This window comes from Mustelus asterias, chromosome 11, assembly GCF_964213995.1.
Source record: "Mustelus asterias chromosome 11, sMusAst1.hap1.1, whole genome shotgun sequence".
NCBI lineage: Eukaryota > Metazoa > Chordata > Chondrichthyes > Carcharhiniformes > Triakidae > Mustelus > Mustelus asterias.
The window spans coordinates 93,629,355-93,657,055 of record NC_135811.1 but is presented as its reverse complement, the minus strand read 5'-3'; positions in this window follow the sequence as shown (position 1 = coordinate 93,657,055).

Sequence of the window (27,701 nt, the reverse complement as noted above, 5' to 3'; positions counted from 1 at the left end):
GCTAACCAGTAGGCAGGATCAGTGTTGGACTGTGAAATATTTAACAATCTATAGCAGTCTTGCCTTCATTGGTCAGATCATTGAATACAAGAGTTGGGACATTATATTACAACTGTGCAAGATATTGGTAAGACCACACTTGGAGTACTGTGTACAATTTTGGTCGCTCTGCTATAAGAAGAATGGTATTAAACTGAAAAGGGTGCAGAAAAGATTTACAAGGATGTTACCGAGACTGGAAGGTTTGAATTAGAAGGAGAAGCTGGATAGGCTGGGACTCTTTTTCCTTAGGGCGTAGAAAGATGACGGGTGACCTTATGGAGGTTTATAAAATCATGAGGGGCATAGATAAGGTGAATAACCAAGGTCTTTTTCCCAGGGTAGAGGAGTCCAAAACCAGAGGGCATCGGTTTAAGATGAGAGGGGAAAGACTTAATAGTGACCTGAGAGGCAAATTTTTCACACAGAGGGTGGCGCGTATAGGGAATGAGCTGCCAGAGGAGGTGGTAGAGGAGGTTACAATTATAACATTTAAAAGACATTTGGACAGGTACATGGATAGGAAAGGTTTAGTGGGAAATGTTTGTGTCTTTATATGCCCTGTTTGTGAACAGAACTCCCACTCACCTGACGAAGGGGCAGTGCTCCGAAAGCTAGTGGCTTTTGCTACCAAGTAAACCTGTTGGATTTTAACCTTGTGTTGTGAGACTTCTCACTGTGTTTACCCCAGTCCAACGCCTTAATCTCCACATCACAAATATACTTTGCCAGTCCAAGACAGCATTTATTAACAAGCTCTTTTGAGATGTTCTTTTAATTATTGCTGAAATAATATTTGGGTGGTTATGTTTCAAAATGATCTCTCCTACTTGTTAAGAAAAATCTTTAATCCTCTTCTGCCATATGAGTTTGGAAAAGCACCACTCAGCAAGGAACAGCAGGACATATCAGTAAGCAGCTTGCATGGCATTAATATCAATCAACATTGCATAACAGGAAACATCACTGACTTTAAAAGTCAGTACAAGCTCCCTGAAAGCCTTAGTGAGTAAATCCTGCCAGTAGCATGGAACTAACACAGGGACTTATATTGATCACCTCATAAGTGGGCTATGTCTCATGAGCCACTTGTACTCTGACATGCTTTGCACCATAGGATCGTAGAATCATAGAATCCTACAGTGCATTTGGCCCATCAAATCTGCACTGACCAGACTCCCACCCAGGCCCTATCCCCATAATCGCGTGCATTTACCCTAGCTAGTCCCCATGACACTAAGGGGCAATTTAGCATGGCCAATCCACCTAACCCACACATCTTTGCAGCAGATATCCTTTATGGTGGCGCACACTACAGGAGCAACTTGGATTTAAATAGTGCCTTTAGTGTACAGAAACATTCCAAGATGCTTTGAAAAGTTAAAGGACAGTGAAATAACTCCTCAGAGGCTGATGTTCTTTCACCAGATTCCCTTTAACTACAAACTCAATTCCACTCCAAGAGTGTTTCAGATACGCAGTCAGAATCCAGAGTGTCAGTAGGCCTGACACTCCCATATTGTACCGAGGCATGGTACATTGGGAAGACCATGCAGACGCCACGACAACGGATGAATGAACACCGCTCGACAATCACCAGGCAAGAATGTTCTCTTCCTGTTGGGAAACACTTCAGCGGTCACAGGCATTCCGCCTCTGATCTTCGGGTAAGCATTCTCCAAGGCGGCCTTCACGACACATGACAGCGCAGAGTCGCTGAGCAGAGACTGATAGCCAAGTTCCGCACACATGAGGACGGCCTCAACCGGGATCTTGGGTTCATGTCACACTATCTGTAACCCCCACGACTTGCCTGGGCTTGCAAAATCTCACTAACTGTCCTGGCTGCAGACAATACACATCTCTTTAACCTGTGCTTAACCCTCTCTCCATTCACATTGTCTGTACCTTTAAGACTTGATTACCTGTAAAGACTCACATTCCAACCATTATTTTGTAAATTGAGTTTGTGTCTTTATATGCCCTGTTTGTGAACAGAACGCTCACTCACCTGATGAAGGAGCAGCGCTCCGAAAGCTAGTGGCTTGTGCTACCAAATAAACCTTTTGGACCTTAATCTGGTGTTGTGAGACTTCTTACTGTGTTTACCCCAGTCTAATGCCGGCATCTCCACATCATGACTCATATTAATACAGAGGTGAGGCTTCCTGATTGGGCAGACAATTCTGGCCTCAATCAGGGAGCTCGTACTCCAAGAGTCCAACATCATGGACCTCATTGAAGTCTTCACAGACAGTACACAAGGAGGGGTTGGTCACAGCATGGTCAAAAGTATGGGATTCAAGATCTTTCTTAGAATCATAGAATGATTCCCAGCCTCCCATCCATTGACTCTGTCTACACTTCCCACTGCTTCGGAAAAGCAGCCAGCATAATTAAGGATCCCACGCACCTCAGCCATTCTCTCTTCCACCTTCTTCCTTCGGGAAAAAGATACAAAAGCCAGAAGTCACGTATCAACCGACTCAAGAACAGTTTCTTCCCTGCTGCTGTCACACTTTTGAATGGACCTACCTTGCATTAAGTTGATCTTTCTCTACACCCTAGCTATGACTGTAAGACTACATTCCGCAGTCTCTCATTTCCTTCTCTATGAACGATATGCTTTGTCTGTATAGTGCGCAAGAGACAATACTTTTCACTGTATGTTAATACATGTGACAAAAATAAATCAAATCAAATCAAAAAGAATCCCTACAGCACAGAAGGAGGCCATTCGGCTCATCGAGCCTGCACTGACAACAATCCCACTCTATCCCCGTAACCCCACATATTTACCCTGAAACTAGGGTCAAGTTAGCATAGCCCATTGACCTAACCCACACATCTTTGGAGTGCGGGAGGAAACCGGAGCACCCGGAGGAAACCCACGCAGACACGGGGAGAAAGTGCGAACTCCACACAGACAGTGACCCAAGCCGGGAATTGAACCCGGGTCTCTGGCGCGGTGAGGCAGCAGTGTTAACCACTGTGCCACCGTGCCACCCCTGGTGGCAAAGGATGAGGAGGAGAGGCGGAGCAATTAAGGAGGGAATCTTGGAGCATGGGAAGGCTGAAGGCACAATTGTTGGTGGTTAGTTTGCAAAAGTCACCCAAATTCAGCAAATACGCAGTAGGTGGGAAGGCCAGAAATGGATCTAAGCAGGATTTTTAAATGTTTGTGTGCGGATTCTGGGTGTGGACAGATTTGGGTTTTTTTAATGCCGGAATTGAAAAGCTTGTCAACACTCGCTGTAACCTGTCCTTACCTTCGGAGAATAACAACTCGGATGACTGTAAGACTGTGGTCTGAAATGTGTCGGTGCCTTTCGGAGCCCCTTGTAAAGGTGCTTCTCTTTTCAAAAAATGCATAAAATCACCGCACCGAACAAATGGTTATCTTATTTAGATTGTGCACTTTGTGCACAAAGATGTCCGTGGGCATACATTATTTATTGTAAGCACAGATAGATATAATTCAATGGACAGTGCAGCATTTTTAAAAGAGGGAAAGACTGGCTTCAGAGCAGAAGCTGGTAACGCAATATCATTAAATATACCAGGTGGCAATGATTCTAGGCACTGCTCCCAAATCATGATCACACTTTTCCTGTGGTCTAAAACCATTTTTCCGGTATTTTATCCTGTGTAAAAAGAGTGAAAACATCCCAAGAAAAATATTAAAACAATGGAATGATAATATTTTGTTAAATAGGAAAGAAATCTAATAGTTACACACAGTTGAAGTGTGTGTCCCTCATACCCACCTCATTCAACATCGCAATGTTTCCCAGCCTACTTAAAGGGACATCATCCCAGAATTTCCTTTATCCACACCTCAAACTTTGAGCAATATTCAGATGAACAGGGATCTGTTGCGCTGGATTCTTGCCTACTTTAGTTTGCCCGTTTACAATTCTGAAGGATGGTGAATGTGCGCTGCCTAGGCTGAGTGTCCCATTTCCCCTCTTGTTATATTCCACAAAGCCAAGTGGTGAAGGATAGAACTGGAAGCCAATCTTCTATACATGTAGCTAAGCTTTTATTTACAGAGAGACACATTGCAAACATACACCTGCAAACGGGGTGGGATGGTGGCACACTGGTTAGCACTGCTGCCTCACAGTTGGGTTCAATTCTGTCCTCCAGTCACTGTCTGTGTGGAGTTTGTACATCCTCCCATGTCTGTGTGAGTTTCCTCCGGGTGCTCCAGTTTCCTCCCACGGTCCAAAGATGTGCGGGTTAGGTTGATTGACCATAATAAATTGCCTCTTAGTGTCAAGGGGATTAACAGGGTAAATATGAGGTTACGGGGATAGGGCCTGGGTGGGGTTGTTGTCAGTGCAGGCTTGGTGGGCCAAATGGCCTCCTTCTGCACTGTAGGGATTCTATGTTTCTATATTTCTACAACAACCACAGTTTCAGTCAGGTCCTATATGCAGGAACACGAGTGGATCCTACCTGAATACAGTTTAATGCTCAATTACTATACAATTGATAATTATTATCTCAGTGGTACCCACTAAGGGCCTTGCCCATGCAAAATGGGGGTGGGATTTTCCAGCCGCACTCACCCCAAGGCCAAAAATTCAAGTCCAAGGTCAACAGACTTTTGCATGATCTGCTGAGTTTTCTGTCCCGTTCGCTACGATTCCCGTGGTGGATGAAGAGTCTAAAGTCAATAGTTGTGACTGAAATGGTGGAAGTGGCTGAACCTTTGCATTGCAAGATTCCATTGTGACCTTTACTCTATTGTGACTTTGGCGATATTTCCTCCTTTTGCTCATAACAACTGTAAGCCTGTCATTTGCCCATACCCCCTTGTCATTTCTCAGGAAGGATGCAATGAGTGAAAATATCTTTCTGTCTTTATTTTTTATGATGTGGAGATGCTGACGTTGGACTGGGGTGGGCACAGTAAGAAGTCTCACAACACCAGGTTGAAGTCCAACAGGTTTATTTGGTAGCACAAGCTTTCGGAGCGCTGCTCCTTCGTCAGGTGAGTAATGAATTGGGTTCACAAACAGGGGACATATAGGCACAGAGTTAATTTACAAGATAATGGTTGGAATGCGAGTTTTAACAGGTAATCAGGCCTTAACAGGTACAGATAATGTGAGTGGAGAGAGGGTTAAGCACAAGTTAAAGAGTTGTGAATTGTCTCAAGCCAGGACAGTTAGTGAGATTTTGCAAGCCCATGCATGTCGTGAGGGTTTCAGATAGTGTGACATGAACCCAAGATCACGGTTGAGGCCGTCCTCATGTGTGCGGAACTTGAGGCGATTCTGCGTTGTTTTTAAGGGTAGATGTACAGCAGGAGACAGCTTTTCTCATTCTTTTCTAGCTCTCTTTATTTTCCTCTTCTACTTCCGGCTAAATAATGTGAGTACAGAGTGAGGAGAATGGGCCAAGGGTTTTCATCCCACTCTGGGCTGCCTAGGGCTCCGGGTCTGCTCAGACAGGGTAGCTTTGGCAGTGCGGGCAATGCCACCATGAGTGAGAAAGAGCAAATAAATTGCATCACTCGCTACCACACCGCGGGACTGAACAACTGCAGTGTAGGAGCAGGAGTAGACGATGACCTTTAAATGTGGAACATTCCGTACAAATGAATGACTTGTAATGGCCATCTGGTTGTGGCTCTTGGCAGCTTGCGAGAGGGTTGAATTGAAGTTGTCCTGCGCTTCACTCCCTCCATGGCTGAGACCTCTTGCCTTGATGCCTGCTGTGTGTCTGCATTCTGTAAGCGGGATACTGTCTGCAGACAAAAGTCTCAATTCACAACTTGCAGCAAGCGGAGCTGCTGTGACGGGTGCCCCTGGAGTCAAGTACTCTGGTATATTCATTCTTAATGGAACACTGTAATTGCTGGGAAATCACCCAACTCTTTTTTAAAAAATTTCCATTTTTACTTTTGGCAAAGAGCAACTGGCAACTGCAACATGAGCTGCCCCCACCAGTGACTACCTGCAGCTGCTGGTTGCTACCATTGTACTGCCTAAAGTTAACTCTTTGAAGCAATGACGGCTTTGCCAAACGAAAGAGATTCATTTTTATTCTCTAAGCATTGTGATTTAAAAACCGCTTGAGCTGCTTTCGAAGGTGTAGTCTTGTGCGCACAGTTTTGTCAGATGTGCTACATTCATGGGATGTGGGCATCGCTGCCTAGACCAACATTTATTCCTTTTATACCCTTACTTTCCGTTTCTATTTTGGTTAAGTAATGTGCGCACAGAGTGAGGAGATCTTAGAGAGGGGGCCAGCAAGATTCACCCCATCCGGGCTTTCTCAGCGTTTGGACCCAGAATAATCCCTTGCACCCCGGACATACTCACTTCCACCTTCTTCCGTCAGGAAAAAGGTACAAAAGTCTGAGATCACGTAGCAACCAACTCAAGAACACTTTCTTCCCTGCTGCCATCGGAGTCTTGAATTGGCCTACCTTACACTAAGTTGATCTTTCTCTTCACCCTAGCTATGACTGTAACACTACATTCTGCACTCTCTTCTTTCCTTCTCTATGAATGGTATGCTTTGTGTAGTCACTGGTGGGGGCAGCTCATGTTGCAGTTGCCAGTTGCTCTTTGCCAAAAGTAAAAATGGCATGTAAGAAACAATACTTTTCACTGTATACTAATACATGTGACAATAATAAATCAAATTAAATGTAGGCCAGACCAGGTAAAGACAGCATATTTCTTTCCCTAAGAGACATTAGAGAACAAGATAGGTTTTTGCAACAATCGGCAATGGTTATCATTTAGCTTTCAATTTCATATTTTTATTGGATTTAAATTTCACCATCTGCAGTGGTGGGATTTGAACCCAGGTTCCCAACATTACCCTGGGTCTCTGGAATACTAGTCCAATGACAATACCTCTATGCCACCACCTTCTCAATTATCACGCTGAGCTCGGGCACACAGGAAAGCATCTGTGTTAGGAATCCAACCAGCTGAACTCATAACTGCTCAGCCAAGATCTACCAATGGTCTTACTTCATCTATGTGAAGACTGCAGTGGGAAAATCTACAGACAGCCGAGTGAAATAGGAATTGAAGAATGGCCATTATTTAACTGTAAGTTCTTGCTCAAGGCATGGTGAGCAGCAGACCCCTTTGAAGCATTGAATATGGGAAGGTGAGTCGGTGCCAATTTACAGTGTTGAAGAACCTGCAACCAACATTTATATGACTGCGCATAAATGCCAGTCCAAAGATGTACAGGTTAGGTGGATTGGCCATGTTAAATGCTCCTTACTGTCCCACGATATAGGTTAGACAGATTAGCCATGGGAAATGCATGGGGTTACGGGGTTAGTGTGGGGCTTAGGTAAGTTACTCTGTCAGAGAGTCGGTGCAGACTCAATGGGCCGAATGACCTCTTCTGCACTGTAAGGATTCAATGATTCTATAATTCTAAATTGGTGGCACGCTATGAATGAATGGACCTGTTTCTATTTTCTTCCCCTGGAATAATCAGCATCAGACATGTTTATAAAACCATACTTTATCAATGCCATGTGATAAAAATCCTTTTTATGTGTTTGTAAATTGGTTCTCAAAATAAAATATTGAAGGACTAAAAACGCAAATATGCTTATGTTTTTGATGGGTCAAATCCAGGTGTCCACTGTCTCATCATATCTCTTTATGCCATCCCTCTTCAGAAATGTAATCCATTTATTTGCACGGTGGCACAGTGGGTAGCACTGCCGCCTCAGAACGCCAGGGACTTGGGTTCAATTCCGGCCTTGGGTCACTGTCTGTGTGGAGCCTGCACGTTCTCCCTGTGTCTGCATGGGTTTCCTCCGGGTGCTCCGGTTTCTTCCCACAGTCCAAAAGATATTCAGGTTAGATGGATTAGCCGTGCTATATTGCCCCAAGATGTGTAGTTAGGGGGATAAGCTGGCAAATATGTGGGGCTACAGGGATAGGGTCTGGGTGGGATGTTCTGTCAGAAAGTCGGTGCAGACACAATGGGCCGAATGGCCTCTTTCTGCACTGTAGCGATTCTGTGATTCTGTGATCTTGTCCATGGAAATGGCTTTCCTTAGTAATTTATCCCATAACCTGATATCCCTTATGGTACAAAATAAATCCAAATGACTCTCTTCTTTTTTCCTTCCTTCTGTCTGCCCAACAGCAAATAACTCTACCAACTCTTTTCATTATCTGATATCTGGTATGTCAGCTATGACTCTCACCAACTTTTACAGATGTAGCATAGAAAGCATTCTTTCTGGTTGTATCACAGCTTGGCATGGCTCCTGCTCTGCCCAAGACCACAAAAGGTCGTGAATGTAGCCTAATCCATCATACAAACCAGCCTCCCATCCATTGACTCTGTCTACACTTCCCATGGCAAAGCAGCCAGCATAATTAAGGACCCCATGCATCCCGGACATTCTCTCTTCCACCTTTTTCTGTCGGGAAAAAGATAAAAAAGTCTGAAGTCACGTACCAACCGACTCAAGAACCCTGCTGCCTTCTGAATGGACCTACCTCGCATTAAGTTGATCTTTCTCTACACCCTAGCTATGACTGTGATACTACATTCTGCACTCTCTCATTTCTTTCTCTATGAATGGTATGCTTTGTCTGTATAGCGCGTAAGAAATAATACTTTTCACTGTATGTTAATACATGTGATAATAATAAATCAAATCAAATCTTGCAAACCTCAATTTCTGCTCCTCAAAAGTTATATCTTTCCCAAGAAACCCAGTTCAACCTCTTTAAATTCTTTAGATTATTGTTGCCATACCAGTTCACCAGATTCTCTATCTCATTCCTGTACTCTGTCTCGTCATTGTTTGAGATCAGACCCACTATGGTGGTGTCGTCAGCAAACTTGAAAATTTGATGTGATTTAATTTGATTTGATTTGATTTATTATTATCACATGTATTAACATACAGTGAAAAGTATTGTTTCTTGCGCGCTATACAGACAAAACATTCCGTTCATAGAGAAGGAAACGAGAGAGTGCAGAATGTAGTGTTACAGTCATAGCTAGGGTGTAGAGAAAGATCAACTTAATGCAAGGTAAGTCCATTCAAAAGTCTGACAGCATCAGGGAAGAAGCTGTTCTTGAGTCGGTTGGTACGTGACCTCAGACTTTTGTATCTTTTTCCCGACGGAAGAAGGTGGAAGAGAGAATGTCCGGGGGCGTGGGTTCCTTAATTATGCTGGCTGCTTTGCCGAGGCAGCGGGAAGTGTAGACAGAGAATTGAATTGGAGATGAATTTGGCCACACAGTCATAGGTGTATAAGGAGTATAGCAGGGGGCTGAGAACACAGCATTGTGGGGCACTGGTGTTGAGGACGATTGTGGAGGAGGTGTTGTTGCCTATTCTTACTGATTGAGATCTGTGAGCTAAATTTAAAGGGTGTGTTTTGTCTGTGTAACTCGCAAGAAACAAGATTTTTCACTGTATGTTAATACATGTGACAATGATAAATCAAATCAAAAAAATCAAATAAAATAAATTGTAACAAATTCCTGAAATCTGAATCTGAGAATCAGTTCTTTCAAAAACGTAAAACTTAGCAAGAGTGACCTTCACAAAGCTGGGGAAGAGATGTACTGTAGGGTAAAGGAGTCAGCCACGGGCCAGGGCTTACGCGTTTCCACCAGAATTTTGCCTTGGAAAACACTAATACCCGTCAGTAGATTTAAGTGTGCTGAATGATTGCTGCATTAAGTGAGATCCACATTTTCCCCAAGTGGATGGTTAAGTTGGTGAGTGGTGCCGCCACACAGACTTGGATGACTGTAAGCTCGGCCATTAGTCTGTTCTCATTTAGCTGACTCTCGGCTGGTACCAGAGGTACTGTAATTGACCACAAAACCAGCAAAGATTGTGCACGTGGTCATTCTTAGAGAAACCCTTGCTAGCAATTTGTTTGTGTGGGCATTGGCAGCTTCTTTGGAGAGAAACAGAGTTAATGGTCCAGGGAAGGGATTTTTGATCAGAAACGGGAAAGCTGGAGATGTCAGGAAGTTGAGGAGGGACCAGAGTCAAGGAAAGGAGGGGAGGAATGGGAAATTGATGGATGGAGTGGAAAAAAAGAGTAAATAGGACAAGGGATGATAGTGATGAGGATAGTCGATGGGAAAAGGGATGATGGTGACGGGGAGAGTCGATGGTAAAAGAGCAGCAAGGTGGCATAATGGTTAGCACTGCTGCCTCATAGCGCCAGGGACCTGGGTTCAATTCCGGCCTTGGGTGACTGTGTGGAGTTTGCACGTTCTCCCCTTGTCTATGTGGGTTTCCTTCGGGTGTTCCAGTTTCCTCCCACAGTCCAAAGATGTGCAGGTTAAATGGATTGACAACACTAAATTGCCCCTTAGTGTCAAAAGATGAGTAAGTTAGGTAGGTTAGCCGTAGTAAATGCACAGGATTATGGGGTAAGATGGAGGGGAGGGTCTGGGTGGGATGTTCTTTTGGAGAGTCCAGGTGCAATGGGCCGAATGGCCTCTTCCTGCACTGTAGGGGTTCTATGGTTTAATCAAATGGGACTTCAATGTGATGCTTTCAGTATCTAAATAACTTGTCCACAGTCACTGCTTGGACTCACACTAGAAGAAAGTTGATTTAGATGAGGTTCTGGAGGGTGATTGCAGCTAGGAAACTGAATCACAGCAAAGAGTTAATACCTTTGAAAGGGTGGGGGTGGGGCAGGGTAGTGGGGATGGGGGAAACGTTTGCAAAAAAACAGTAAAAAGCAAAATGAGCAAACTCCACACAGACAGTCACCCGAGGCCAGAATTGAACCTGAGTCCCTGGTGCTGTGAGGCAGCAGTGCTAACAACTGTGCCACCGTGCCGCCCACACATTAGTATCTGGTCTGGAAAGCTACTCTGTTCAAGGGCAAATAGGGATGTGCAACAAATGTTGGCCTTGCCAGATGCCCACATCCTATGAAAGAATCAGAAAAAGAAAGGTGTAAATATAAACATAACATTAACCACTGAAATCATCCGTACATACTTGAGTACTGGTGGGCACAACTCTCAACAGGAAGATGACTAAATAGATGCTTGTCTTCTTCTGACACAACTTTCCTGATTGAATCCTGCTATATAACTTTTACAAAGGGAAAGCTCACAAATTATGAAAAGGTTTTAAAATCAAGAATGTTCTCATTTTGTAACGTAAAGCCTGTATCATCCAAGAAGTTTAAGTTTATTTATTAGTGTCACAAGTAGGCTTACATTAACACTGCAATGAAGTTACTGTGAAAATACCCTAGTCGCCACACTCCGGCGCCTGTTCGGCTAGACTGAAGGAGAATTTAGCATGGTCAATGCATGTAACCAGCATGTCTTTCGGACTGTGGGAGGAAACCGGAGCACCTGGAGGAAACCCACGCAGACATGGGGAGAACGTGCAGACTCTGCACAGCCAGTGACCTAAGCTGGAAATCGCACCTAGGTCCCTGGCGCTGTGAGGCAGCAGTGCTGGATTAGAATTCTGTACTCTTACACCTGAGACCTGTGCCCAAATCCAGTCCCAATAATAATTCTCATAATTGCCTGGCACCGTCTCAATGTGGTTCTTTGTTAACATGAGCAAAACTGCCAATAATACTGTATTAATCACAACTAAATTGGCAGGTGGCAGGTGGAACCTCTGCTGTTTGTGATTTATATAAACGATCTGGAAGAAGGTGTAACTGGGGTGATCAGTAAGTTTGCGGACGACACGAAAATGGCTGGACTTGCAGATAGTGAGGAACATTGTCAGAGGCTACAGAAGGATATAGATAGGCTGGAAATTTGGGCAAAGAAATGGCAGATGGTTTTCAATCCAGATAAATGCGAAGTGATGCATTTTGGTAGAACTAACGTAGGGAGGAGCTATACGATAAATGGCAGAACCAAAAAGGGTGTAGATACGCAGAGGGACCTGGGTGTGCAAGTCCACAGATCCTTGAAGGTGACGTCACAGGTGGAGAAGGTAGTGAATAAGGTATATGGCATGCTTGCCTTTATAGGACGGGGCATAGAGTATAAAAGTTGGGGTCTGCTGTTGCAGTTGTATAGAACGTTGGTTCGGCCGCATTTGGAATACTGCGCCCAGTTCTGGTCGCCACACTACCAGAAGGACATGGAGGCTTTAGAGAGAGTGCAGAGGAGGTTTACCAGGGTGTTGCCTGGTATGGAAGGGCTTAGTTATGAGGAGAGATTGGGTAAACTGGGGTTGTTCTCACTGGAAAGGCGGAGGATGAGGGGTGACCTAATAGAGGTGTATAAAATTATGAAAGGCATAGATAGGGTGAACGGTGGGAAGCTTTTTCCCAGATCGGTGGTGACGTTCACGAGGGGTCATCGGTTCAAGGTGAAGGGGGGGAGGTTTAACACGGATATCAGAAGGATGTATTTTACACAGAGGGTGGTGGGGGCCTGGAATGTGCTGCCGGGCAAGGTGGTGGAGGCAGACACACTGGGAACATTTAAGACTTATCTAGATAGCCACATGAACGGAGTGGGAATGGAGGGATACAAAAAAATGGTCTAGTTTGGACCAGGGAGCGGCGCGGGCTTGGAGGGCCGAAGGGCCTGTTCGTGTGCTGTATTGTTCTTTGTTCTTGTTCTTTGAGTCGGGGGGGCTGGGAAGGTTGCAAACCAAAACCTTACCGGCGCAAATTTCATTTTTAGCCTCTCATGATATTTAGTTGCCAATATGAGATTTGCGCCTGAGACCAGTGGGCCGTTAGATTGCAACCATAGATTGATTATAGCACAGGAGGCCATTTGGCCCATCGGGTCCCTGTTGGCTCTCTGCAGGAATAATCCAGCCTGGGAAGGCAGTGGCATTGTGATATTGTCACTGGACTCGTAATCCAGGTAATGCTCTGGGGACCTGGGTACGAATCCCACCACGGCAGATGCTGAAATTTAAATTCAATTAAAATGTCTGGAATTAAGAGTGTTATGGTGACAATGAATTAAAAGCCATCAGGTTCACTAGTGTCCTTGAGGGAAGGAAATCTGCCTAGTCTGGCCAACATGTGACTCTAGATCCACATAAAATGCGGTTGCGGCAGGCACGGTGGTTAGCACTGCTGCTTCACAGTGCCAGGGACCCGGGTTCAATTCCAGCATGGGTGGCAGTCTGTTTGGTTAGCAGTAATATTGTTATGTTAATAGTAATATTGTTAGGTTAGCAGCCATATTGTTAGGTTAACACTAATATTGTTGGGTTAGCAGTGATTTTGTTTGGTTGGCAGTAATATTGTTGGGTTGGCAGTAATATTGTTTGGATGGCAGTAATATTGTTAGGTTAGCAGTAATATTGTTGGGTTGGCAATAATATTGTTTGGTTGGCAGTAATATTGTTAGGTTAACAGTAATATTATTGGGTTAGCAGTAATATTGTTTGGTTGGCAGTAATATTATTAGGTTAACAGTAATATTGTTAGGTTAACAGCAATATTGTTAGGTTAGCAGTAATATTGTTAGGTTCGCAGTAATATTGTTAGCTTAGCAGTAACATTGTTAGGTTAGCAGTAATATTGTTAGGTTAACAGTAATATTGTTTGGTTGGCAGTAACATTGTTCGGTTAGCAGTAATATTGTTAGGTTAACAGTAATATTGTTTGGTTGGCAGTAATATTGTTAGGTTAGCAGTGATATTGTTTCGTTTTCTGTAATATTGTTAGGTTGGCAGTAATATTGTTAGGTTAGCAGTGATATTGTTAGGTTAGCAGTAATATTGTTAGGTTGGCAGTAATATTGTTCCGTTTTCTGATATATTGTTAGGTTGGCAGTAATATTGTTAGGTTAGCAGTAATATTGTTAGGTTAGCAGTAATATTGTTAGGTTGGCAGTAATATTGTTAGGTTGGCAGTAATATTGTTCCGTTTTCTGTAATATTGTTAGGTTGGCAGTAATATTGTTAGGTTAGCAGTGATATTGTTAGGTTGGCAGTAATATTGTTCCATTTTCTGTAATATTGTTAGGTTAGCAGTAATATTGTTATGTTGGCAGTAATATTATTACGTTGGCAGTAATATTGTTAGGTTAGTACAGTCCTAAAGCACTGAGCTCTCTTTTAATTAATACCATAGAAAATCCAAGCCCACTGCATCAAGTTGCTGCCATCGATGACATTGCCACAAAAGAAGGCAGGGATGGTCAAGACATTGTATGCAAGCTAACTCTGTAAACATAACCTGCAAACCTAATTCAGAGAAAGCAGATTAGCCCAAAGTCAAAGAGTAATCAATGTCAGCCGGTTCCTTTCTAACAGGTACAACGCAATCTACCCATCACGCGTGAAGACACAACCAATAAAACCCAATCAATGCGATTCCTTTTAAGTCGGCAGATTCACTGACCCAGAAAATGGCCCCTCTGAAGGGAGGAAATGATTGCCAATAAAAAGCAAACTGTACGGGGTGGGATCGGGGGGAGAAATCTATTAAAACACGGGTTATCAAATGACCTTTGATTTTCAACAGCTTCATCAGAGGCAGGGCTCAGGTAGATGTGTGACTCGTGGTTAGATAAGCATGTTCCGCCAAATGGAACTAACCTGAAGGAACCGTGATGTTTAGAGGGAATTTGTCATCCTGAAGGGAACGTTGGAAGGATTTAGAGGCAAAGATGTTGCGTTAATCTCTGAAAATGCAGACCCACATTTGTTTTTCATGCCAGTGTAAAAGTGCTCTGAAAATGATACCAGGCGCTTATTCCAAAATATGTGTCCACATTGAGCCCTGTGCTCACAGGAACAAGTTGAATATTATGATAGTTCTGGAATAATATGGTAAAATGTTACAGCTTTCAACTATCAAAACATATCCATTGGTGCAAGCTTAAGTAGGATATCTTACCTTCAAAACTGCTGAAAATCAATTGGTTACAAGCTATGAATCAGTCATTACCTGGTTTAACATTCATGCCCTTTTCGACTTTGGTGGTATCCTGAACTATGGAACCTGACTTTTTACCTCAATGTCTGAGGGAAAACAATCTCATTCATTTCAAACTGCTCTCCATATCCTTCTTTGAGGGGTTGGAGGCCTTTTCCTTTCTCATTGCTGATTGTTTGTCTTGCAACCACGCAGCATAGAATCATAGAAATCCCTACAATGCAGAAGGAGGCCGTTCGGCCCATCGAGCCCAGCACCAACAACAATCCCACCCAGGCCCTATCCCCTTAACCTCACCTATTTACCCTGCTATTCCCCCTGACACTAAGGGGCAATTCACTTTATAGTTTATTTATTTATTAGTCACAAGTAGGCTTACATTCACACTGCAATGAAGTCACTGTGAAAATCCCCTAGTCGTCACACTCTGGCGCCTGTTTGGGTACACTGAGGGAGCATGGCCAATGCATGAGGTGCTTGACCAATGCACCTAACCTGGACATGTTTGGACTGTGGGAGGAAACTGGAGCACCCGCAGGAAACCCACACAGACACAGGGAGAATGTGCAAACTCCACACAGACAGTGACCCAAGCCGGGAATCGAAACGGGTCCCTGGTGCTGTGAGGCAGCAGTGCTAAGCACTGTGCCACTGTGCCGCCCCACTTAGCATGGCCAATCAACCTAATCTGCACATCTTTGGACTGTGGGAGGAAACCCTCGCAGACACGGGAAGAACGTGCAAACTCCACACAGACAGTGACTTGAGAGCGGAATTGAACCTGGATCACTGGCGCTGTGAGGCAGCAGTTCTACCCACTGTGCCATCGTCTTGCTCAGATAGACTGCTCTCCCCTTTGAGGGGGAGAACTCACTGGTGGTGAGTTAACCTGAGGATCACCACACCTCAGGCGAGGGGCAAAAGTTGAGAAGGTGGAGCCCTAATAAATAATCTCAGCCAGTACAGGAATTGAACCTGCACTGTTGGCATCGCTCTGCATCACAAACCAGCTGTCCAGCCAACTGAGCTAAACCGACCCTAGTCAAGTATTGGGGGTGATGAACTAGGCCCAGGAGCAATGCTGGTTGCGTCGGAACAGCTCAATGGATGATCACTTTCTCAATTTTCTTTCCTCAAGGGGATTGGTTTGTCCCTGCTCCCTAATTCTCATAAATAAGTTGGCTGAGATTTGGAAGTGCTCTAATACTGGTGTCAATGAGGTATGATGGGCTTCCCTATTGATGTGGCCTTAGTGAGCCTAGATTGAAGTTGCTGCTGTCTGTGCAGATCTTGCACTTCAGGATGTGGTAGCACCAACACCCAGTGATGCCAATATGAAGTCAACCTGAATATAAAGAGCAGGAGTACCCACCATGCTGTTGGTCTCCTTAGAACTGAGACTCATACTCGCTGTTTGACTATCAGTCCATCTGTCTTTTTCTGAATTCCGACGAAGTTTGAGCCATAGGTAGTTGACAAAAGAAGTCTACCAGCCTTTGGAAGAGAAAGGGGGAAAAACAGAGAGAGGAGGGATGTTTCAACTCCCAAATTTGCTGGATCACCAACCAAGATACTTCTTTTTTTTCCAGAGATTTTTAAAAAAATCCTTTCTCAGAGTTACAAAATGCACAGAGTGGACAGGGCAAGTACCTAATTCATCTTCTTGCTTGCTCCAAAATCCAATTCAAATTCAAATTGAATCCAGTTCATGGCCCCCACAAAAGAGACAAACAAGATTCAAGCTGACAAGAACAGGCATTACACTTGATCTCACATTTAATCTTTAAAAAAAATTACTCCATCCTTAAAGTTACAAAGCCAATGCTCAAAGTGGACTGGACAAACCCAATCCATTCCTTGCTTGCTCCAAAAACCAAATTCAAAATCCAATTGAATCCAATTAATGGTCCCCAACAGAGAGACAAACAAGATCCAAGCTGACAAAATAAAGCATTGCACCTCATCTTGGGTTTGATCTCTCACTCGATCTTAGCCAAAGCCTAGGCTGAAAAGAGCATTGTGCCTGATATCACCTAACGCAGTACAAAACATCTGGGTCCTTGCTGGTCACCATGCAGTGTATTTGCCCACTCAACCATCAGTGATGCTGCTCAATGATTGATCTTAAGTTCACCATGGAGATTTTATAAATCCTATTTTAGGGAAGTTCTTCAATGTTTCTGATCTCTTGTTTTCCCTTCAAGTATAGAGTTAGAGATATGCAAAGAATTCCAAATGACGCCGTGAAATTAGACGTAATCAGTTTTTATCTGGTTATATCCAATATTCAAAGCTCACTGATAGTACCCTCACATCATTTACTTTGTATCATTGATGAATCAGTTTAAAGGTGTGGGTCTAGGTGCTTGGTAACTACTGTACTATTGGTCAGAACATTGAATACAGGATTTGGGACATCTTGTTGAAGTTGTACAAGACATTGGTAAGGCCACACTTGGAATACTGTGTACAGTTCTGGTCACCCTATTATACAAAGGATATTATTAAACGAGAAAGAGTGCAGAAAAGATTTACTAGGATGCTACCAGGACTTGATTGCTTGAGTTATAAGGAGAGGCTGGATAGACTGGGACTTTTTTCTCTGGAGCGTAGAAGGCTGAGGAGTGATCTTATAGAGGTCTATAAAATAATGAGGGGCATAGATCAGCTGGATAGTCAATGTCTTTTCCCAAAGGTAAGGGAGTCTAAAACTAGAGGGCATAGGTTTAGGGTGAGAGGGGAGAAATATAAAAGTGTCCAGTGGGGCAATTTTTTCACACAAAGGGTGGTGAGTGTCTGGAACAAGCTGCCAGAGGTGGTGGTAGAGGTGGGTACAATTTTGTCTTTTAAAAAGCATTTAGACAGTTACATGGGTAAGCTGGGTATAGAGGGATATGGGCCAAATGCGGGCAATTGGGACTAGCTTTGGGGTTTAAAAAAAAAGGGCGGCATGGACAAGTTGGACTGAAAGGCCTGTTTCCATGCTGTAAACCTCTATGACCCTATGGCTCTATTTAAAAGTCTAAGTTCATGAGGTTATCAAAAATTCATTTATCATAGAATCCCTAAAGTGCGCAAGAGGCCCATCGAGTGCTGACCCATCGAGTCTGCACTGACTTTCTGACAGAGTATCTTACCCAGACCCTCTTCCCCACTCTATGCCTCTACCCCACACATTTTTCATGGCTAATCCACCTAACCTACGCATCGTTGGACTGTGTGAGGAAGCTGGAGCACCTAGAGGAAACCCATGTAGACGCGGGGAGAACATGCAGACACCACACAGACAGTAACCTAAGGCTGGAATTGAACCTGGGTCCCCGGTGCTGCGAGGCAGCAGCGCTAACCACTGTGCCATCGTGCCGGCTCTCAAAATGTATTGATTTTATAGAAATAAAATCACCTATCGACAATCTGATTTTAAAAGATTCAAGAACATAAGATGATTAGCCATGAAAAATGTGTGGGGCGGCACGGTAGCACAGTGGGTAGCACTGCTGCTTCACAGCTCCAGGGTCCCGGGTTCGATTCCCGGCTCGGGTCACTGTCTGTGTGGAGTTTGCACATTCTCCTCGTGTCTGCGTGGGTTTCCTCCGGGTGCTCTGGTTTCCTCCCACAGTCCAAAGATGTGTGGGTTAGGTTGATTGGCCAGGTTAAAAATTGCCCCTTAGAGTCCTGAGATGCGTGGATTAGTGGGTAAAATATGGGGGGTAGGGCCTGGGTGGGATTGTGGTCGGTGCAGACTCGATGGGCCGAATGGCCTCCTTCTGCACTGTAGGGTTTCTATGATTAAAGAATTCTGTTTTCATGTTAATGAGTTGTAGCAAACAGGGATTGCACTATGATTGTGCAGTATGTTGTGTCTTATTTGTTTCAGGACACTCATTTTTAATGAGTTGCTGCAAACAGGGATTGCGCTGTACAGTACATCGTGTCTTATTTGTTTCCTCCAATACTGTCCTTCAAACTACCACATGGGAATGGATAAATGAATCCTAAGACAGCATCTAGCTGTCAACCACAATCACCAAGCAACAGCAGAATAAAGTTTTACTCACTTACTACCCAAACATAAGGTTGTCATCCTGGTGTTTGATTGAACCCAGCAGACTTGCAGCTGCATCTGCTTTACTGTATGTTGTAACTATCAGCTACTCTGTGTGGTCTGTGCTTATTAACTGAGAATAGCTAACCCCCTTTGTGATAGGCTTAGTGAAAGGTAATTATAACATCTTGACAGTGCAGAAGTGATAAGTGGAGGTATGGGGATACACCTTTTAGAATCACATCAGTTCTTATTTCACGTTAAGGCTAACTCCGACTTTTTAAAGTAGTTTTTTTAATTTTAATTTCTCCACTATCCTTCCCTTCGTTGGAAAGCCAACAGTCTCCCTAATGATTAGGGCCTAAATCCACAGACGTTAGCAAAGTCGCCCTCTAGGGTTGAGAAACCTAATTGTGAATACATCAAAATACGATTGGGGTTCCAAGTTTGTCAAGGATTCTGCAGTATGCAATGAATACAGTTATTAGCAATGGTGATATTTTTCACAGCTTCCCTTGTTGAAACAATGCAATTCAATTTGTGCAACAACCGACTGATTTGCTATATAAGTGCAGATGTAACACTGCTGCTATTAGCGGACAAATGCTAAGCGTGTCGATATGACATTTTTCCATTTGTTTTAACCCATTTATTTTAATACCTTCACGAAAGTGGTTGACAAAGGAGTGTGAGACATGAGTATAGGAGGGGCGGCATGATGGCACAGTGGATAGCATTGCTGCCTCACAGTGACCTGGGTTCGATTCTAGCCTTGGGTGACTGTCTGTGTGGTGTTTGCACATTCTACCCCTGTCTGTGTGGGTTTCCTCCCACACTCCAAAGATGTGCTGGTTAGGTGCATTGCTAAATTCTCCCTGAGTGTACCCGAACAGATGCCGGAGTGTGGGGCGGCACGGTGGCACAGAGGCACAGTGGTTATCACTGCTACCTCACAGCACCAAGGACCCGGGTTCAATTCCGGCCTCGGGTCACTGTCTGTGAGGAGTTTGTACGTTCTCCCCGTGTCTGCGTGGGTTTCCTCCGGGTGCTCCGGTTTCCTCCCACAGTCCAAAAATGTGCGGGTTAGGTTGATTGGCCATGCTGAATTGACTCTTAGTGGCAGGGGGATTAGCAGGATAAATATGTGGGGTTACAGGAACACAGCCTGGGAGGGATTGTGGTCGGTGTGGACTTGATGGACCGAATGGCCTCCTTCTGCACTATCGGGATTCTATGGACTAGGGGATTTTTCGCAGTAACTTCATCGCAGTGTTAATGTAAGCCTACTTGTGACAGTAATAAATAAACTTTAATCTATAGTAATGCAAATCCTGGCAAATGGTATAGGATAGTGACGCGGAACTTTAAAGGTGATTTTCATCTGTCCAGTTACCTTAATGAGAAGTATAGGAGGGTAATATTATATCGTTAGGAAGTGTTGAAGGAGCTATTCATTTCAAGTAGCACTGCCTGGAGAATACCTACCCAAAAACAAACAATGCAGGTAAATTGAGATCAAGAACTGATTTTTACATGCTTCTTGTTAAAGTTATTAAAGATGAAGGGCTGGATTCTTAACTCCTTTTGGGAGCGGGAATGGAACTTTGCACCAGTGCTCTATGAACTTGTTCCACAGACTCCACCTGCTTCCTAGTGAGGTGGATTGTGGAGGGGATGGAGGAAGGGAAGGCTTCGGGGGCACGCGCCCAGTGGTGATCATCCCTTTAAGGATCCATCTGCAGGGGAAGGGTCACATGACCGGGGAACCAATTGGGGAGCAGGCTGGGGGAGAGTCATCCTGGTAAGCATGGGTTTCTGTTCCAGAACCTTCTCAGGAGCTGATCGGCAGCCATGAGGTTGTGGGCCTCCGTGTTATAGTTATATGTAGATAAACTTTGCAGTCGTTATTTATCTAATGGCCCTTCCATTCTACTTCCCCCCACCGCCCCCCACCACCCCGCCACCACACTGATGGCCCAGCTGCAAAATCTTTTTCTATTTTAAATGAAAGAAGGTGGAAAATGGGTGCTTCCCGTCACCCATTTTGGGACATGCTGCTGCTTTCAAGCTGGAAGGCCACTGGTCGCCTCCTCAACCCCTAGAGCCTGTCCTCTCTTTAACTGGACAGCGAACCTGCCCCCCGGCCATTAATTTCCCCTTCTGGAGAACATCACATTGAGTAACTGCTTAGTACGGCCTACTGACCCCCATTCAAGCCGGATATCAGAGCTTCTGGACAACTGAGAGAAGATTACCAGGAGAATAGGTGGGGGTTTGAAAATTCTAAAAGCATTTTGGAATAATTTATAATGCAGTAATTTTGGAGAATGGAATGCAATGCCAAAGGAAGCCAATGATCGAGGGATCGTTGAAGGGAGAGTGGTTAAATATTAGAAGCAGAAAAGGGATGCAAAGTTGTGGGAAGAGAGCAGGACATTAGGGTTAGTTTTTCAATCCTCGCAAGAGGGTTTTCATTGAATCCCTACAGCGCAGAAGGAGGCCATTCTGCCCATTGAGTCTGCACCATTGGTTCTCAAAAAGGGCAATTTATCCAGAACCACCACCTCCCCCCCCCCACCCCCACCCCCATAACCCTGTTTATTTACCATGGCTAATTCACCTAACGTGCACATCTTTGGAGTGTGGAAGGAAACCGGAACATCCAAAGGAAACCCACGCAGACTGGGTGGGATTGTGGTCAGTGCAGACTCAATGGGCCGAATGGCCTCCTTCTGCACTATAGGATTCTATTATTTGGTCTAACCACTGTGCCACCATGCCATTGTACACAGATAGCCTTGACCAAATGGTTTCCTTCTGCTCTGTGGTGCCATTTTAATAATAACTGCCAGTGTCCACCACACTGTGTATAGATATAGGCCTGCAGCCACTGAGTGGTGCTGTCCTCACACCTGAGTGAATGTGTCGGCCATATATTGTGTGCTGCCTGATAGAACTCTAACTGGCTTGGTACCAGGTACACCCAACCATCTATCTGCTCACTTTTGGACACGACGAAATTGGGGAACCTATTTTCTTAGTCTGTGTTGTATATTTATCTGGATGCGTGTAGGCCATCTTGCATCATGTCAACAAAGTAGGAGTGGGAAATGATTTGTTATTTTATTTATTTGTGAGATAAATTGCAAAATATTTAAAATAACCCCAATTTTGAAATTGATTTGGGCACAATACCAGATGGTGTTGTGCAGCATCAGGCCTTGCTAAAATCTGGCAGGCACGGAATATTTTCATAGAAACATAGATACTAGAAGCAGGAGTAGGCCATTCAGCCCTTCAAGCCTGCTCCACCATTTATTTTGATCATGGCTGATCATCAATATTCTGATCCCGCCTTCCCCCCATGAACCCTTTATCCCCAAGAGCTATAGCTGATTTCTTCTTGAAATCGCACGTTTTGGCCTCAACACACATTCTTCACCCTCTGGGTAAAGAAATTTCTCCTCACCTCAGTCCTAAAACATTTACCCCTCACCCTCAAACTATGACACCTAAAAGAGGAACATGAAACATGCAAGTCCAAAGTGCACTTTGTTACTGTTTAGCTTGGGTGGAGCAATTCTATGGGACAAAGAACAAAGAAAATTACAGCACAGGAACAGGCCCTTCGGCCCTCCCAAGCCTGCAGCGACCATGCTGCCCTTCTAAACTAAAACCCCCTACCCTGCCAGGGGACCATATCACTCCATTCCCATCCTATTCATGTATTTGTCCAGACGCCCCTTAAAAGTCACCATCGTATCTGCTTCCACTACCTCCCCCGGCAGCGAGTTCCAGGCGCCCAGCATCCTCCATGTAAAAAACTTGCCTCGTACACCTCCTTTAAACCTTGCCCCTCGCACCTTAAACCTATGCCCCCGAGTAATTGACTCTTCCGCCCTGGGAAAAAGCTTCTGACTATTAAGTATAGGCCGTGATAAAATCCCATGCACAGAGCACTTTCACAGACACTAAGAAGCTTGAAGCATACAAGGCCAACTGATAGCTGCTTAGTTTGTTCGGTAAACCTTCATCAAATCCCGACTATGCACAAGTAGGCCATTTGGCCCATCAGGTCTGTACCGACTCTCTGACAGTGCAACTTGTACAGCAGATTCACGTATTCGAATTTCTGAACTGTTGGAAGTTTCACACTCACCAACTTTGAACGGTTGGCACCTCTCAAGGATGGAGGACAGAATTAGAAATGAAGCAATGTGTGAGAAGACACCACTGTCTCGTCTGATTTAGATCAACTGTTTTTCTAGACTTACTTACCGTCTGCGGGAGCGAAGGGGGTTGGGGGAGAAGGGGGGAGGGAGGAATGTTGTCTTGAGTGGAACGACATGGCACATTTCCTTTCCAATAAGCACTTGCCAGACATGATGTATTCCATGCTTCCATATACTGTAAACCTGATAGTCTGATATTTTTTCACTTGCAGTGATTAAGATCTCCAATCCATGGGATTCCTTCAAGGGCCGTCTATGTTTATGTAACTTGAGCATAATTACAGTTATTACGCACACTCCAACAAAATCCTTTTCTGTGTCATGCTCCTAATTTTTTTTCCTCTACAAGCTTTTTTCTCTCTCACAAACCATTTTATGGTTTGGATAAATGTATTTTTGCTTTTAAGTCAAGCAGAGCAGAATGTTAATGCAATCTCATCCAAGAGCTTCAGGGATGTTTTATTAGCGATTCAAGTCTTCTTTCTCATAATCCAGTTTGTGCCAGTGTCCTTACTCCACCAGTCCTAGCACAATTTTACACTTGGGTAATACATTCCAGTTATAAATTGGTTATATAAACATACTCTCTCAGTTCTAAGGTTCCAGTGATCCCCTACCATCAACACCATTCACAACCATCCTTGCTGTATACATGCAACTGGTGTAACAAAGGGAAGGCTAAAGAAGTTGTGTTTAAGTCCAAAGTATTATTGATGCGTCCAAAGATTAGCCATGCTAAATTGCCCCTTAGTGTCAGGGGGACTAGCTCGGGTAAATGTATGGGGTTATAGGGATAGGGCCTGGGTGGGATTGCGGTCGGTGCAGACTCGGTGGGCCGAATGGCTCCTTCTGCACTGTCAGATTACATGATTTTACGATTCTATGAAGTAACTGTTTCCAAACATCTATTAATGCATCAGTGAGGCTCCTGCACATATGATGGGATTTTATAGCCTTGCTTGTCCCGAAACTGTAAAATCTCGCCGAGGTCAATGGACCTTCCCATGCTCTGCCCCTTGCACGCTCCAATTCCCGTGGTAGGCGGGACGGTAAAATTACGGCCAGAGAATCATAGAATCCCTACAGTGCAGAAGGAGGCCATTCGGCCCATCGAGCCTGCACATCAATGATCCCATCCAGGCCCTATCTCTGTAACCCCGTATATTTGCGCTGCTAATCCCCCTGACACTAATGGGCAATTTGACATGGTCAATCAGTCTAACCTGCACATCTTTGGACTGTGGGAGGAAACTGGAGCACCCGGAGGAAACCCACACAGACACAGGGAGAATGTGTGAACTCCACACAGACAGTGACCCGAGGCCAGAGTTGACCGGGTCCCTGGAGCTGTGAGGCAGCAGTGCTAACCACTGTGTCACCACACCACCTTATGCCACCGTGTAAACATTGAGGGCACAAACTAAAACTAGAATATAATTAAAGTATAGAGATAATAGAATAAAGTTGTGTTAATCATAAATCAACCAAATAATTTATGTTTGATAATTTGTTGATTTAGATTTGTTGCGTTTTTACATAAAGCTAAACGAAATGTTAATTGGAGAATTTTTACATCAATGATTTGTTTTGACTGAGGTTTAAATATAGATGAAATGAAGAATTGTCAGCAAGAAGAAAAATGATCATAGAATCCCTACAGTGCGGAAGGAGGCAAATCGGCCCATCGAACCTGCACCAAAAGCAATCCCACCCAGACCCTGTCCCTGTAATCCCACATATTTACCCTGCTAATCCCCGGACACTAAGAGGCAATTCAGCATGGCCAATCAACCTAATACACATATCTTTGGCATGTTGGAGGAATCCAGAGCACCCAGAGGAAACCCACGCAGACACAGGGAGAATGTACAAGCTCCACACAGGTAGTCACCCAAGGCCAGAATCAAACCTGGGTCCCTGGAGCTGTGAGGCAGCAGTGCTAATCACTGTGCTAACCACTTATGCTTGGAACTTCCACATTGAAGAAGGAAATCATCATTTTCTAACATTTGTACAAGTTAGACCATAAGACCATAAGATATAGGAGCAGAATTAGGCCATTTGGCCCATCGAGTCTGCTCCGCCATTTAATCATGGCTGATATGATTCTCATCCCCATTCTCCTGACTTCTTCCCACACACCTTGATCCCCTTATTGATCAAGAACTTATCTATCTCTGTCTTAAAGACACTTGATGACCTGGCCTCCACAGCCTTCTGTGGCAAAGAGTTCCACAGTTATGCCAGAATGGGTTGTTTTCAGCATAGTGTAGCCAGACTCAAATGGAAGTGTGGCATGTGCACGCAGGCTTCTGAGGTTAACCCATTAGCATCGCTTTAGATGCAGGTGGCTGAAGGGATTGGCACCAGTGGTGGCACTGCAAAATGGAACTGAAAGAAATGTGGACCCCTGAAGAGGAGTGCCATCATGTGGTAATTAAAAACTCTGAGAAACATTGGAGAGCCTGGAAAGGCACCTCAATCAATCTGATAAGAGTGATGGCGCAGGGGCCTAAGGAGTGGGAGGCTGAGATGAAGTGAAGAAGTGTTTTGTGTTAATGGCAGCAGTGCTTCATCCATGTCTTCTCAGTGAGAGTTTTACTGAACTGATCTCTAAGGTGGCAGGTTACAAAGATTGCCTCATGGCAGAGGTCACTAGACTACGGTAAGTCAGATAGCGCATGTAGTACTGTTGCATTTCAAAACTTTTCATGCCAAAACAATGATACAAACATCTCCCTTTTTCTGGCAAACAAAAGATGAATTTGCATGCACAATCATGTCTAACTGTGGGTTACCCAGGTTATCCACTATATACCCACTGTTCTCATGCATTAACAACTGCTTGTCCTACGGGCCAGTGGCAAGCAATCAAAAAGGATCGTCCATGAAAATGTGTCTTTTGTTTGCTAGGAAAAAGGGCACGTTTGTATCTTTAGTTAATATGGAAAGGGAGTGATTAAGTTTTAAAATGTAACCTGTCTGATTGACAGTTCAGGCTTTCCATAGTCATGTGACCAGGCCATGAGGCTGCCTCTGGAGACTGACATCTTAAGAGCAATTCAATAAAAGTTTCTCACAAAAACAAACTAATAAAAGGTTAGAATCATAGAATCCCTACAGTGCAGAAGGAGGCCATTTGGCCCATTAAGTCTGCACTGACTCTCCGAAAGAGCATCTTACCTTCGCTGACACGGGGAGAACATGCAAACGACATGCAGACAGACACCCAAGGCTGGCGCTGTGAGGCAGCAGTGCTAACCACTGTGCCACTGTACGGCCCTACAGTTGTCATTTTCATACTTGCAACAGATAGGAGAATTCTTATTGGGAAATCCAATGATGCTGAGGACAAGAATGAAATAAGTCAGAATAAATAACACAGGACTCACAAAAGCTTTATTGCCAAGTGAAGTAAAAGAGTATGATGAAGAACGATGAAGAAATGGCGGAAATTCATTTGTCATTATATTACTCTGACTTTTCCATGACGTCCTATAAAAAATGCAGGGTAACTGTGGGTGCTGAGGATTGATGCATTCCCTTTGCTCCCCCAGCTCCACTGCCCACCCCCCACCCCAAGACCCACCCCCACCATAAACTGAGCATTTAAATAAAGTGCTGATTTGTTTAAGAAGGGTGCTTTCACATCATCTGTGTGGAGTCTGCATGTTCTCCCCATGTCTACATCAGTTTCCTCCGGGTGCTCCGGTTTCCTCCCACAGTCTGAAAGATGTGCTGGTTCGGTGCATTGGCCGTGCTAAAATTCTCCCTCCGTGTACCCGAACAGGCGCCAGAGTGTGGCGACTAGGAGATTTTCACAGTAACTTCATTGCAGTGTTAATGTAAACCTACTTGTGACACTAATAAACAAACTTTAAACAGACCCCTGCCGGCCAGAAGAATGTTTGATGCACATAATGGGTCAAATGGGAACGTCTGCACATTTTCCGATATTGACCAGTTGATTAATGCTTCTACTTTGCTCAGGCAGCATCGAAAAACCCAGCTGGAGTGTGTAGTGTTTGAAGTTTCTGAGGCCCCGGGCTCGTTTCAATTTGGCAGAGCAAGCTGAGGTGGGGAGGGGGGAGCCAAACAGGCATCGAGGTGAGGCTTGTCGGTTTGTGGTCTTAAATTAAGGCCGCAGGGAACTGGCCAACAAGGCAGGTCATAGCAGGTGATGGCCCAAGGACAGGTGTGGCTCCATATTTTTGCTTTGATCTCCAGAGAAGCTCTTTCACCCCTTCTGTGTCCACAAAAACAGTCGGACACATAGAGCGAGATTCTCCGGCCTCCCAGCCGCGTGTTTCCAGCCGGAGAGAGGTGGCGCCTTGTTTGCTGGCGGTGGGATTCTCTGGTCCCGCCGCTATCAATGGGAATTCCCATTGGTGTCACCCCACACCGGGGGGAAACCAGTGGGCAGGGGTGCGCTGCCAGCAGACTCCTGCCAGGGTGAACGGCTGGAGAATTCCGGCCTTATTCATTTGCAGGCCTTTTCAC